The 15892-nt window shown below is 44.9% G+C and overlaps 1 protein-coding gene across 2 annotated transcripts in view; it reads right to left on the bottom strand.

Moving 5' to 3' along the window:
* Positions 1–15892, bottom strand: part of LOC135921170 (uncharacterized) — a 266494-nt gene that overhangs the window by 171757 nt on the left and 78845 nt on the right. For both annotated transcript variants that reach the window (XM_065455480.1, XM_065455481.1), the window contains one exon: positions 11308–11535. The gene's annotated coding sequence lies outside the window, so the exon portion shown is untranslated. The remainder of the gene's footprint in view (positions 1–11307; positions 11536–15892) is intronic.

Genomic DNA, 15892 nt, shown 5'->3' with positions numbered 1-15892 from the left:
ATTCCTGTACCTTCACCGCATCTCCCAAAATGTGAAAAAAGATTTCTGTAAGATAAAACGTAAACGTGCTCCTTTCTGCCCCGTGCAAGGTGGAAAAGTTGAGCGCTTTGTTGTCAAAGAAAGAAGCATGCGTGGGTTGCTATAAGACGTGCGTAAAATGTTTCAACGATTTTGCACGTGACGTAGTTTACGAGATTCCACGTAGTTCCGGCCTTTCTTACATTGGCCAGACATACCGAATGTTTGAACGATAGAGCACGCGAGCACAATCTTGGAGTGCGCAGCAATATAGGTGGTCAAAGGGATGAGCAGTGAAAAAGGTACGAGTGTGCGCCAGTGCTGGAAAAAACTAAGCTCCCGAAGCGAGCCACCCATAAACCACAGACAGAGAGAGATTATAGAGGCCTACTAAATCTCTAAAGTAAAGCAAAAATGCATCAGTGCACCGCCACTGTCACTGCTCGATAAAGAGATAAAATTTTTTAGATAATTTTATTAAGCCTTTATAACGTTGCAGTTTTGCAGATATTTATGACCGTTAAGTTTTCTTCGGTTTTTCTTACAGTTATGGTATAAATATTGTTTGGGCATTCAAAATAAGTAGTTTAAATTGAGCGCTAGACTATGTCTCTTCGTGTTCCTCGACCTTCGTCTTGCGCTCTTCACCCTGGTAAATGTTTGCGCCAAGATTGTGAACTCTCACCAGATTCCTGCGTTCTCGTCGTGTGGGGATGGTTTGTAGTGTGTAGGGACGTGTTCCTGACATTCGAGGCGCAGATCGCTACAGCGTTCCTCTGAAAGCAACAGTATGAATATTTTTTTCTCTTCGACATCGACAAATTTTTTGATAACCGACTCACGGGGGATGCAAATTTTCGCTTTCGAGGAGCTTCCCGAACCAGCCGCATTTCAGCACACCCTATTTGCGCAGCCTATTTGATTCGCGCATAAACTTGCCATCTTGTTGATTCTAACCTCTCCCATGAAAGTTTTCTCTCTGAAAAAGCGATGCTTGGGAATTCTGAAGACATACCTCAGGAGAAGCATCGTTGTGGCAAGCAATTACTTACGTTTTCGGTTGTATGTGCCGAACTAACGGTCTTATCACGAGGTACGTCCAAGTGGGGCCTCCAGGATGATTTTTACTATATAGACTTTCTTAACGTGCACTCAACGCGCCGTACAGCAACCTGCCGGGAGCTTCGTTATCGTTGCGGTGCTAAGCCCAAGATCCCGGGTGAAAACCACGCCGTGGCGGCATTTCAGCGAGGGCGAAGTGCAAATATGCCCGTCTACCATGCACCCAGTGCACGCGAAAGAATCCAAGCTGGCCAATATTATTAAAGCGGAGTTCTATATGACCGCCCTCTCATACATTTTTAGTGTGCCTACAAACTACGGCACCCTCTATGAGAAGGCAAACAGAACCAATAAGGCATGGGGTGACACCTGGCGTAGCAAGAGGAAATAAACCACCCAGATGGATGGATGGATGGATGGATGGATGGATGGATGGATGGATGGACGGACGGACGGATGGATGGATGTTATGAGCGTCCCTTTTGTAGTGGGGCGGTGGGTTCGAATTCAAGTTTATTTACCAGACAATATGCTGGAAGGTCCGCTGGGCTAAAAGCCATAAAAACGGCTTGACGGGGCCCAGGTAACCGTTACATGGCAGCGGCTATGCGAGGTGCAGAGGAAAAGGAATAAGATACGCCGTTACAAAGGCAAAAATGAAAAAGATGCAGATTGACGGCATGATTGATGTGAAGGCATCATTGTATTTCTTTTGTGTATTTGCATATGTTTACTTTGCCTATTAGACTGTTTTTTTTACCGTTTTTAATTTTTTTATCCCCTTGAGGAAAAAGTTTGAAATCACGTGATGTTGTACCACTCCTGCCTGGGCTTCCAAATGGAAGCCGGCAGTATTCTGAAATAAATAAATAATAAATAAATAAATTACAATGCATAATATAACATTCATAAATCACACAAATACACTTGAAATACGATGCAGATGAAAATGCATATGCAAATTTTGACACATGGTACCGCATATTTACCACTCACACAAACACACTAAAAATTGTTAAAAAATTTAATGTTATTTAATAAACGATTTGCAAGCAGCATATATATAATATAGTAGATATCTATAGATACTGAATCTTTTACTAGCAAACAATAGAACAAAGGAAAGAACTTAACTGTGTTTACTGCAACTGGTTTGTTTTCATATGTGTTTAGTGTTGTTGGGACGTTGTATGCCAAAGTTTGATACTTATAAGTTTTACGAAATCGAGGTATAGACCATATATGGGTGTTTCTTGTAGGTACTGTAATAACACAACGCTCTAGACATGATAAGGCTGTAATAAAGAGAGTTCTCTGTTTGAAAAGTAGAGTGTGTTCAACAAACTGTACGAGTAAATGTTGTCAGCCCGAACTATACTGAAGCTTTCAAATGATTTGCATGTGGTTCCCAAATGTTCAATTTTTCCAACATGGCGAATTATCCTTTTTTGTAGAACAAGTATTCTATTTATGTTTCTTTTTGTAGTTGTGCCCCAAATGAACGTACGATTAAATGTCAGTTAAATAATGCGTGCTATATTTGAAGTTTGGCTTTGAGTGGCAGCAGACTACGGGAGCGAGGCACGACTTCTCTTACAGATGAGATTTTCCTTCATAGGTAGATAACGTGAGCATCCCAACTTAAGTTTGATGAAAAGTGAACCCCATGTATTTTATGCTATCAACAATATCTATTTGCTGTAATTGAAAAATTAACGGATGGTGAGTAGCCACAGTTTTGTTTTTAGCGTGAAATATAGGAGCTTTAGTTTTATTTGAATTAAACTTTAGTCTATTGATTTTTGACCTCGACGAAATCTCCAAAAGTACGTCGTTAGCTCTGGATATTAAATGAGGCAGGTTAATGTCATAGATAAGTATCGTTGAATCATCTGCGTATGTTACGTACTTCACTGTTGTGTCCATGTTCACGATATCGTTGATATATTCACTGAACATCAGGGGTCCCAGAATACTCCCTTGCGGTATTCCGCAAGGGAATACTCCTTCGCGCCATTCGACAAAGGTAATTTTTTCTAGGCACTTAGAGAAGACAGGAAAGACAGAAATTGGTCTGTAATTTCTTTCTATGTTATGATCTCCTCCCTTAAATATAACTGATACTCTGGCTCTTTTCATAGCTTCTGGAAAAACTCCAGATTCGATAATTAAGTTAAAGATATGTGCAAGAACTTTTGTGATGAAATGTATAACGTGTTTTATAGGAGAGATCTGCAAGTTATCGGCATCGAGTGATTTAGTATTATTTAGGGCCATAAAAGTATGACACACTTCTTTTTTTACCTGTTGGACTAAGAAAGATGCTCTGCTTCATATTAGCGCGTCCTGTAGCCAGCACAATGCGTTGGCGGACTAGTTGGTGCGAATCCATGAATACTTTGTTTAGCGCAAAACGACAGACACAAGAAAGACGACAGGACAAGGCGCTACTCTCAACTGACATCATTTTATTGAATCACTCCTTTATAGACCGCTCAAACAAGAGAAACATGCGCAGTGAGCATGAGCACCATGCGGTGGAGCCACCAACATCCGATCCCAAGAGCGCACTCATGCGACAGAATCCAAAAAACCAAATTCAGCGCTGTACAAGGTTAAGGAAGGCACACTAATGCACTGTGACCCCAACGACTGAATGAAGAATGCTTCCGATAACTCTCGGGCGGTGGTATCACGAAACAGGGGTTTGCACTTGCATGTTTTACAATGCAGAGCCAAATGGGAACCTGTGCCTGTCGGTATTGATCGCTCATGTTCTCTAAGGCGCTCATTAACACAGCGGCCTGACTGCCCTACATACACTTTGCCACATGACAAGGGAATCTTATAAACCACACCGACGCTGCAATTTACAAACTTCACGTGGTTCTTTTCACAATCAGGTTTTTTACTTGTTTTAGAAATACGGCTGCACAACCTTGACAGTTTCTGAGGAGCGGAAAACACTACCGGAATTTGGTATCTAGTGGCGCCATTCTTTAGATTGTGAACCACTCTGTGGCAATACCGCACAACTTCAGGCCTCTTCTTTTGTGTGATGCAGTTACTTTTGTGCCGCTTCCCTTTCAGTTTTTGAAGCAAAACATCCGAGACTGACGTCACCATCACACTTGGGTAACCTGCAGCCTGCAGCCTATTAACCTGTGCAATGAAACTCATGTTCGCAGAGTGATGACAAGATTTCTTTAAGGAAGATTCTAAACACATCAAAGCAATAGCGCGTTTCACTGTCTTTGAGTGCGCAGACGCGTAAGTTGAAAGTTCCTTACGTGCACGTGGCGAGTACATCCAACAAGCGTGGCCTGTTTGTAAGCATAGCTGCAAATCTAAAAACTGGAGTTTACCGTCCCTAGATAGCTCATGTGTGAAAGTTAAACCTTTGCCATTGTCATTGAACAGAGTTAAAATATCACCTACCGTCACGGACCATTCATTGTTAGTCTGTTTTATCACAACAAGAAAATCGTCAACATGTCTAAAAATTTGAACCGAGTCATTGTTTAAGGCACTCTTAAGAGCGCGGTCGACAAACGATAAAAAAACATTACACAGAGCAGGCGCCACACATGAACCAATACACACACCATTTTTCTGGATAAAAAGGTTATTTTCGAACTGGATAAAAGTTGCACTTAACTAAACATCAAGAAGGGACATGAAACTTTCCGAAGACAACCCGGTCGCATTGCGAAAATCTACCTCGCCGCTTTCTTCGATGCACGTCATCACACAGCGAAATAGCTCATCATGTGGTATCGAATAGTAAAGATCTTCGACGTCAACAGAAAAAAATGTCGGCTACTGAATGGTTGTCTTCCAGAAAGGAAACAACATCGAAATAATCCTTTATGCCATAAGGATCGTCAACAGTTCAATTCTTCAACTGTTTTTGCAAAAAACGGCGAACCAAAACCTGCCAACAGTTGTTTTCACTGACTATTGTACGGAAAGGCACGTCCGGTTTGTGCGTTTTCGCAGTGAAAAAAACCTCTAGAGGAAGCACCTTACATTTTTTTACATCTTTCACAATCTTGGTGAGGCCTTAATTTCTAACAAAGAAATGGCTATGCGTTTTACCTTCTGAGCTTTCTCATTTGCCAGAATGAAGTTCTTGTTGACAGCCCCAATGGCTTTTTTGTTGAAGACCGCAGATGGAGCCATCACAAAACCGCCCTCTTTGTCACTCAGTAACAGCCGAAGCTCATTGTCTCTAAAGAAAGATACTGTCCTTTTGATCACAGCTGTCGAAGGTGGCGCGCTCCCGGTGACGGTCCTACGAAGGCAGTCCACCCAATCGAGGAGGCACCGCTCCTGGTCCTCTAGCTCTTCTTTCCTTGCGATGCGCCTGTTCAAAGCCAGTAGCTCATGTGCAGGAATTCTTGGTTCCGTGCTATACTTCGGCCCATTCTTTAACAATGCAGCAACTTGGTCAGGAAGCCTGACGTCACCGAGTACCTGGAAACCAGCGGTGACAGATTGCGTTGTTTCCTTTCTGCGCGGGAGTCTGGACCGGAGGAGTAGCAGCAGCTGTGTCCACCAGAATTCTGTAGCCTGAGTTGATAGACGTCTGTAGAAACGAAACTTCTTCTCAGCCACAATAGGTGCATCGCGCGAGTGGCACACAGCTCTCAACCAGTTGTACAGTAGGCGTACCTGCCGCCAAATTTCAGAACGAAGAATTCTACACATTCGCCGCACGTGACCGACGGAAGGCCTGACGTTCCCGAAGAGATTCGCCACGTCTTGAGGAACATGTCCATTCTTCATGCAGAACGTAAGCATCCTTGCAAGGCACACAGCAAAAGCTATGTGACGGACCAGAACAGCAGGGTCACGACATTACACAGACACACAAATATCAGGGCCCACAGTAGAAGAAAGATAGTTCAGCACAATGCGTTGGCGGTCTAGTTGGTGCGAATCCATGAATACTTTGTTTAGCGCAAAACGACAGACACAAGAAAGACGACAGGACAAGGCGCTACTCTCAACTGACATCATTTTATTGCGTCACTCCTTTATAGACCGCTCAAACAAGAGAAACATGTGCAGTGAGCATGAGCACCATGCGGTGGAGCCACCAACATGCGATCCCAAGAGCGCACTCATGCGACAGAATCCAAAAAACCAAATTCAGCGCTGTACAATGTTAAGGAAGGCACACTAATGCACTGTGACCCCAATGATTGAATGAAAAATGCTTACGATAACTCTCGGGCGGTGGTGTCACGGCTCATCTTCAAAATCGTGGTATCACGAAACAGGGGTTTGCACTTGCATGTTTTACAATGCAGAGCCAAAAGGGAACCTGTGCCTGTTGGTATTGATCGCTAGTGTTCTCTAAGGCGCTCGTTAACACAGCGGCCTGACTGCCGTACATACACTTTGCCACATGACAAGGGAATCTTATAAACCAACCAATCCAAACCAGTGTCATCTCCTGACCCTGCTGTTCTGGTCAGTCACATAGCTTTTGCTGTGTGCCGTGCAAGGATGCTTACGTTCTGCATGAAGAATGGACATGTTCCTCAAGACGTGGCGAGTCTCTTGGGGAACGTCAGGCCTTCCGTCGGTCACGTGCGGCGAATGTGTAGGATTCTTCGTTCTGAAATTTGGCGGCAGGTACGCCTTCTGTACGACTGGTTGAGAGCTGTGTGCCACTCGCGCGATGCACCTATTGTGGCCGAGAAGAAGTTTCGTTTCTACAGACGTCTATCAACTCAGACTACAGAATTCTGGTGGACACAGCTGCTGCTACCCCTCCGGTCCAGACTCCCGCGCAGAAAGGAAACAACGCAACCTGTCACCACTGGTTTCCAGGTACTCGGTGACGTCAGGCTTCCTGACGAAGTTGCTGCATTGTTAAAGAATGGGCCGAAGTATAGCACGGAACCAAGAATTCCTGCACATGAGCTACTGCCTTTGAACAGGCCCATCGCATGGAAACTAGAACTAGAGGACCAGGAGCGGTGCCTCCTCGATTGGGTGGACTGCCTTCGTAGGACCGTCACCGGGAGCGCGCCACCTTCGACAGCTGTGATCAAAAGGACAGTATCTTTCTTTAGAGACAATGAGCTTCGGCTGTTACTGAGTGACAAAGAGGGCGGTTTTGTGATAGCTCCGTCTGCGGTCTTCAACAAAAAAGCCATTGGGGCTGTCAACAAGAACTTCATTCTGGCAAATGAGAAAGCTCAGAAGGTAAAACGCATAGCCATTTCTTTGTTGGAAAATATAGGCCTCACCAAGATTGTGAAAGATGTAAAAAAATGTAAGGTGCTTGCTCTCGAGGTTTTTTTCACTGCGAAAACGCACAAACCGGATGTGCCTTTCCGTACAATAGTCAGTGAAAACAACTGTTGGCAGGTTTTGGTTAGCCGTTTTCTGCAAAAACAGTTGAAGCATTTAACCATTGACGATCCTTATGGCATAAAGGATTCCTTCGATGTTGTTTCCTTTCTGGAAGACAACCATTCAGTAGCCGATATTTTTTCTGTTGATGTCGAAGATCTTTACTATTCGATACCACATGAGCTATTTCGCAGTGTGATGACGTGCATCGAAGAAAGCGGCGAGGTAGATTTTCGCAATGCGACCGGGTTGTCTTCGGAAAGTTTCATGCCCCTTCTTGATTTTTATTTAAGTGCAACTTTTATCCAGTTCGAAAATAACCTTTTTATCCAGAAAATGGTGTGTGTATTGGTTCATGTGTGGCGCCTGCTCTGTGTAATATTTTTTTATCGTTTGTCGACCGCGCTCTTAAGAGTGCCATAAACAATGACTCGGTTCAAATTTTTAGATATGTTGACGATTTTCTTGTGATAAAACAGACTAACAACGAATGCTCCGTGATGGTAGCTGATATTTTAACTCTGTTCAATGACAATGGCAAAGCTTTAACTTTCACACATGAGCTATCTAGGGACGGTAAACTCCAGTTTTTAGATTTGCAGCTATCCTTACAAACAGGCCACGCCTGTTGGATGTACTCGCTACGTGCACGTAAGGAACATTTACCTGACGCGTCTGCGCAGTCAAAGACTGTGAAACGCGCTATTGCTTTGATGTGTTTAGAATATTCCTTAAAGAAATCTTGTCATCACTCTGCGAACATAGGTTTCATTGCACAGGTTAATAGGCTGCAGGCTGCTGGTTACCCAAGTGTGGTGGTGACGTCAGTCTCGGAGGTTTTGCTTCAGAAACTGAAAGGGAAGCGGCACAAAAGTAACTGCATCACACAAAAGAAGAGGCCTGAAGTTGTGACGTATTGCCACAGAGTGGCTTACAATCTAAAGAATGTCCCCACTAGATACCAAATTCCGGTAGTGTTTTCCGCTCCTCAGAAACTGTCAAGGTTGTGCAACCGTATTTCTAAAACAAGTAAAAAATCTGATTGTGAAAAGAACCACGTGAAGTTTGTAGATTGCAGCGTCAGTGTGGTTTAAAAGGTTCCCTTGTCATGTGGCAAAGTGTATGTAGGGCAGTCAGGCCGCTGTGTTAACGAGCGCCTTAGAGAACATGAGCGATCAATGCCAACAGGCAAAGGTTCCCATTTGGCTCTGCATTGTAAAACATGCAAGTGCAAACCCCTGTTTCGTGATACCACGATTTTGAAGATGAGCCGTGACACCACCGCCCGAGAGTTATCGGAAGCATTTTTCATTCAGTCATTGGGGTCACAGTGCATTAGTGTGCCTTCCTTAACCTTGTACAGCGCTGAATTTGGTTTTTTGGATTCTCTCGCATGAGTGCGCTCTTGGGATCGGATGTTGGTGGCTCCACCGCATGGTGCTCATGCTGACTGCGCATGTTTCTCTTGTTTGAGCGGCCTATAAAGGAGTGACGCAATAAAATGATGTCAGTTGAGAGTAGCGCCTTGTCCTGTCGTCTTTCTTGTGTCTGTCGTTTTGCGCTAAGCAAAGTATCCTGTAGCCAATTCCATATGTTCATTAAAAGGAGTACTGCGTTTAAGAAGTGGTTGTTGAAGTGATTTGCGAGTGATGTGCCAGTTAAATCGCGACCGCCAAGTGTTAAGGATTCTGGCAGAGCGTGTTTATTTTCACGGCCAAGTACATTATTGATGAGCTTCCAAGTGGCGCTTAATCGTTGTCGACCAGAATTTTCAAAAATACGACGATAATGGGCTTCTTTAGCACGTGTGAGTTCTGCATTTAGTCCATAGCGATGTTTCTTAACTTCTTTCAACACTTCCATAGAGCGTGTGCGCAAAAATGAATGATAACAGATATTTTTATTATTTTCAGATGCTCACGGGCGACCCAAGGTTTTTTAGACTTTTTTACAGGTTTGAAAGTTTTGAAAGGAAAATGTTTCACGTAGATACGAATAAAAATTTTAATGAAGTCATCGCAAGCGTCATTTGCAGTTTTCTTCTCCTTTACAGTGGGACCAGCTTTGATTCATTATGTCTTTTTTGTATAATTCAATACTCTCAGCTGTTATTTGTTGAATAATCAGCTGCTGCTGTCGTAAATTTTTATTTAGTGGTTCGTTATCGCAATTTGGAAAGACAGGACAGTGGTCACTGATATCAGATATAATAGTACCTGCGCTGTAGACAATAGTGTCAATATTTGTCACGATATGATCTAAAGTCGATGCTGTGGAGCATGTAATACAAGTGGGCGTCGTAATTAAGTTAGTAAATCCATTTAAATATAACAGCGTGTTTAGTTCGCGGGTAACATTGGTTTCTTCCATCATATTAATATCGATATCTACGGCAGAAACCAGGTGTAAGCTGTTATTGCAAACATATTCCAAAAAAGTTTCAAAGAACTGCAAGAAATTGGCAATACTTCCACCTAGGGGTCGATACAGTATAGAAAACAGCCGAAGCTTACAATGAATTGTTAGTATTTCATAATCATAAGTTACTACAGGAAATTGAGGGACATTATGGCAATTCTTTTTTGTTGTAATGAGCAGGGCGCACGCTCACCTCGTTTGTTTGGACGACTTAGGGAAAATAAATTGTAACCGTCCAAATTGAAAGCCTGATCGTCATTTTTTCCCCAAGTTTCCGTCAACATGATAGCGCTAAAGGTTAACTGAAATTGTTCCAGAAGAATTGCGACATCATCCTTCTTGTGGTTAAGTGATCTTGTATTAATATGTAGAACTGAGTCACTTGTTTGCTGACCTAATCTAACGCACTGGGGAAGGGAAAGCTCCAGATAATCCACATCAAGAAGAAAAAAAAGTTACTATAAATACAGGCAAGCAGATTACTCTATAGCTCCCCAACCACCCTGCCTTCCAAAAATATTATCAATGTCGCGCTCGCTTGTTATGTGCACAACAGGTGTTGCGTCGGACTGTCTAGCATATATCTTTCCGTTAAAGGACCACACTGATTTCCATTTCATTTCATATTTCTTTTTCACCGCAAGTGACAGCAGCCTTTTCAGCGTCGGGCAAAGATGCTCATTGACGTGCACAGGCGGCGAAAAAGGTGCTGAGCTGCTTATGCCCAAGTCTGCATTAGTGAGGCGTGCCTTTTTGGCTTCTCTCAGCACATTATCGCGCTGTACACGAGATTTGATCTGAACAACAATGTGGCTTTTGTTCTACATTCTACTTTGTACGCGGTGACATGCTTTCATGTCACCTCTAGCAATCGGCTCACCGATGGCTGCACCAAGTTTCACAGCAGGTCATCGACAGATTTCTTTTCCTTCTGAATGACACCCTGTAGCTCCAAATTCACATCCCTGGAGTACTGCTCACTGCTAGTTACTCGCCCTAGATCATTCAAAGAGTTTTTTAGGGTCGCGTTTTCTTGGCGTAGAGCGGCCTTTATAGTTTCGAGCTGAATGTTTTTTGCGACAGCTTCGTCCAGTTTTTTTTTTTTAAGTCGGCGCATGTGTCATGAGCATAGTCGATACTTTTCGTCATGTTTCCTTGCTCTGTTTTCAATTTTCGTATATAGTTTCTAAAATCTATTTCTACAATCTCGAGGAACATTTTAAGCTCCTGCTGTATTTCTTCCTTAAATTTCATGCATTCAATCTTTACTTCCTCTTTGATTTTTGCCATAACAAATCAGTTACTGACTTTTCAAACCGAGGTATGGAAATGGCATACAGATGCGGCAACACACAGAATAGCACTGACGACTTGGTAGCAGCGGCGGAACACTTAACAGAAAAATTCGCTAGAAGAAATGCAATTCGCCTAAACACTGACCTGTACAGAAGCAGTTAAATTAACACGACGTGCGCAGTTCCGGCGCCACTGCCAAGTGAAGCAGCCGCTGACGGGAATGCTCCTCTTGCAGACTGTAGCTTGTCACGTGGTATGAGGCAGTAGTAGCACGCCGGCGCACGACAGCACGCAGGCGCAGCTTGTTCCACGCCAACCTCGCGTCCAAGCTTGGGCCGCTTGGGTGTCACCGGTGAATGAATGCACGTGAGCCTGTACAGAAGCAGATAAATTAACACAACGTTCACAATTCCGTCGCTACTGCTAAGTGCGCCACCAAGCTCCTGCTAATGCACTGACTAATGTCCTACCTATGTTAAAGAAGAAAAGGAAAAAGACACCCGCGATGAATTCCCATAACCAAAAGTCTCTGAACCCCTATTGTGAACTTTGCTTTTGTACGCCTCCATCGTTTTTTGTCGTTTCGCTTCTTTTGTTCCACCAATCTTCCAATCGCCTCTTACTAATCTCCATTGCTGACATGCTTACATTCCCCCTGCTTTCGCTCAACCCAGGGGCTTCAAGGAGGCCAGTGGTGCCTAAATCGACTGCTGGGCAAACATGTTCGCATTCTAATAAACATGATTGTTTCCCTAGCTTTACCGCAGCAAGCACATGCTTCTTCTTCCTTCCTATATCTCGCTTTATAGGTGCGTGTCTTAAGGCATCCTGATCACGCTTCGAAAAGTAGTGAGCTTCCCTTTGAGTTATCATGAATTGTTTCTTTCCTGATTTACTTTTTTTCTCTTAAGTAGTTACTCATGGCAGGTTTCTTTTCCATTAGCACAACCCATAATATTATGTCATCCTCTCTGACTTTCCGCGTGACGTTCCTTGTTGCTTTACTGCGTACAGATACCTCAACACCATCTCAGCCCATTCACTTTCTTCCATATTCCTCAGTCGTGCTTCATATTCAATTTTACTGTGAGCTTCCCTCACTTCAAAACTAGTCCAGTCCATAACCTGCATCGGTTAATTTGTAGTCTTTTGGTGAGCGCCCAATGCGTGGCGTCCCTCTGACCTTTGGTTGTCAACGAATCCTGATTGTACCCGTGATTTCAAACAAACTACCGCATTTCCGAAAATTAGTCCTGGGTCCATTGCACTTTGCACATGTCCCGCAGCACCTCGTACCTATTGTATCCCCATAGCTCCATGTTTCATCATGGCTGCATTTCTCTTCCCCTTTACTGTTATTGTTACATACATACATACATACATACATACATACATACATACATACATACATACATACATACATACATACATACATACATACATACATACATACATACATACATACATACATACATACATACATACATACATACTGCATAACGCCGCCCTCTAAGAGGAGGTGGAGCGAACCAGTGAGGCATGTGCTCACACATGATGCAGCAAGAGGAAAGCTAGGAAACGGGTGGCCAGTGACAGTGCAGATCGAAGCGGAAAATGCGACGAAGCGAAGCAGGTCGTTTAACACGCCAGTAAATTGGACAATCCCACGGGTGGGTATGCGAAATTTCAGGTGGATATTCTGGGCAGACATCTCGGATTCGGTTATGTCGTGCACGACAGATTGGTTCGAGAACGATTTGATGCTGACGGGTAGCATTCGAGATGTCGCAAAGCGCGAACATGACGCGGTTATAACAGCTACCCCAGCTCCTGACTTAGCTAGCTGCTCGGTTTGGCTGCGCCGAAGGAATGCTAATGGCCATAGCGCGCATCGATCATTTGGTGTGGCAGGTGGTTGCTAACAAGCTATGTGCTGTATTTTCGCCCCTGCGCGAAGACTCGAACAGACGATATGTTACGTGCGCAGGTATGGCGACGCCGCATGTAGTGCGTACTGTCGAAGATCATGCTGGCCCACCTTCGGGACCGCGGACCTAAGCGAGAGTGAGAGCGGCGCGCAGCAAGAACCAGCGAGGAGCGTGCCGAGGAGGCTGCCCGTAAGCGGTGGGCTCGAGCGGAAAGCACGCCAGATCGCCAAGCGATAAATGCGGCGCAACAACTGAGGCATTACGACTGAGGCATTAGGCTGATACTTGGATTGGTGCTAATGCGCGATTCCGCCGAGACTTGGTGGACAAAACGTTTGGTTTTATTTGTCGCGTGTGTGAGCGATTGTGGTTTGAAAACAACATATCGGTTATTTCGAACATTCGGGACGTGGCGAAACGTGTCAGCCTGGTTGTGGCGGTGCCCCCCCCCCCCCAGTGTCCTTTGTGTATTTCTTTTACGATTCAGCTGGAGGCCCACATTCACAGAATGGGTTGGCTGCGAAATTTTCCGCGTCCGCCACTTGGGCGTGCCCATTACACTGTAAACGGAAATAGCTCCAGGTGGGTGTAGAATGCCTATCCTCTAGTGGCCTCCCGGTTGGGAGTTGATTATATTCGGTATGATCGGAGTGGAATTTTTCTCCGCACGAGCGAATATTTGCGTGGAAACATAGGAGCTCTTTTCCGGTCTTTTTAAATTTTTTTTCTTTGCACTGGACCGAGTTTTTCTCGTTGCAACGGGACTATAAAAATAAGTATTTATTTTTATTATTTATTGAACTGCAATCCCGATATCGGAATAATCGCAGGGTAGGAAAACGAACTAAGCAGTTTCACAAAACAGACAAAATGTTATCAAAAAGAAGCAAGGGTGCAGGTTGAAGCTCTGCAGCGTCAACCTCTGTGCGTTAGTCTGCATGAAAATTTTTGTATACAAAGGCTCGTGCTTAAATTTCGAAGTATACACAAAAGGCCGCGTCAAATTCAGCGAAACGTGTCAACGAAAGCACTTAAAGAATGATGTAAATGTGATGTTATTGGGCCGGATCACTCCAGAAAAGGGAGAAGCAGCACGCCAAAGCAAAAACACACATCAGACATGTATTGACGTACATAACACGGATAATGGCACACACGCGTCACAATAGAGAGTTTTAGCACAGCGGGTTTACGGCCAGCGGAGCGGAGCGGTCTCCACCGTTGCGCCAGCGGAGCGGCTCGCGAAAAAAGAATTTAAGCCCAGCGGATCACCCGCTCGAGCGGGGTAAAGAGCGGGGCGCTCTGCTGCCCCACCTAGTGGTTCGAATAGGAGTTACTGAGAAATGAAATTGAATTACGCTTGCTTTTATTATGCAAGAAATGTTGAATAAAGATATGTTACATGTTCTCAGTGCATTATTTGTCAATAATGTACTGAGTACTAATGTACGGGACAGCGCGGCAGTCGCCGTCTTCGATGCAGAACTGCCGGCGTTCATGTTCGCGGCTGCCGTCTTGCATTTCCCATACACGCCCGCGCGCCCTCACGCACGCTCGCGCGCTGCGTATTGGCCTCGAGCTCCACCACTGGAAAAGCTGGCGCCACCGTCGGCGTGACGTGCTAAGAGGGATCACGTGGACATAGCGGCCGCGTCGGCTGCTTCGGGCGCGTCGAAGCGAGCTGAAAACGAGTTTAAATTCCCTCGCACGCTGCGGTTTTCATTTAGTGGCGAAATTTTCCCGCTTCGAGTGTCTGCTTTACAACGCTTGAAAGCACTACAATATGTAGTGGCTGCCTTTGAAGGCGCGCGACATGGTAGGCTACTGCTCGGTGCCGCAGGGCCGGACGCACGTAACGGAGGCCGGTGTCAGCCTTATTCACACATAGCCGCAGGACAAGAAGCTGTGTGAAGCTTGGCTCGCGAAACATAAAACCGGCAAACAGTCATCGGCTACAACTCGGGTATGCAGCAAGCACAGAGGCGAGGAAGATTTCTGCTACGGCGCCCGGTCTGCGATGTTCTGAAAACGCGCACTGAGACGCACGCCCGAGTCCGTTGCCCGACCAATGTCATGACGGTTTGGTCTATGAACTTGTCGATACTATAGATACTGGCAAGTTCAGTGGAGTGGAAAGGCAGCGGTAAGAAGCACATTTAAAGAAAGCATGGCATATGGTCATGTTTGTGTTATGAATTAATGCACTGGATTACAAAAAAGGAGCAGCGGGAAATTGCGCGCTGAGAACGCCGATAAACATACAGTGCGACGCAACTCGAGAAATAGTATGGAAAGGTCAATGAATTTTGAAGAAAAAAAAGATTGAATCGTCGCGACGGCACATCACAGTCCCCGTAGGTGTCGAAGTCCCTACAATTAAATTATTTTTGAACAGCTCTGATAGCGCCCACGTAACAATGGTTGCTTGTATTGTTACGTTTTGGCCGAGCAGGGCTCCGAGCCGAGACAGGAACACTACGCCGAACGAAGAACGACGTTACTTTATTCCGGCATAGCTGCTGCCGGTTGATACAACAAGCCACTACGGCGTGGCTGCGCTGGCCTTTTAACCAGCCTCGCCTTCACAAAGGGAGAGGGAAACACAACCCTCCTCACGAGCAGAACCATGCGCGACAGCACCTTATCTCACAGAAAGGCTCGCCGAGCTTCGGCACTTGGTGTAGGCAGACGCATGCGCGTGAGCGCAACAGTATGCTGTCAAATGCTCATATTCTGCGGCCTAAAGCTCATGGCACGGTGCGAAAACACGCGCGCGCAGAAAGCGAAACAGTGCGCGGACA

This window comes from Dermacentor albipictus, chromosome 8 (genome assembly GCF_038994185.2).
Source record: "Dermacentor albipictus isolate Rhodes 1998 colony chromosome 8, USDA_Dalb.pri_finalv2, whole genome shotgun sequence".
In the NCBI taxonomy this organism is placed as follows: Eukaryota; Metazoa; Arthropoda; class Arachnida; order Ixodida; family Ixodidae; genus Dermacentor; species Dermacentor albipictus.
Note: the sequence above shows the minus strand (reverse complement) of the source record. Positions and strands in the feature narration are given on the sequence as shown.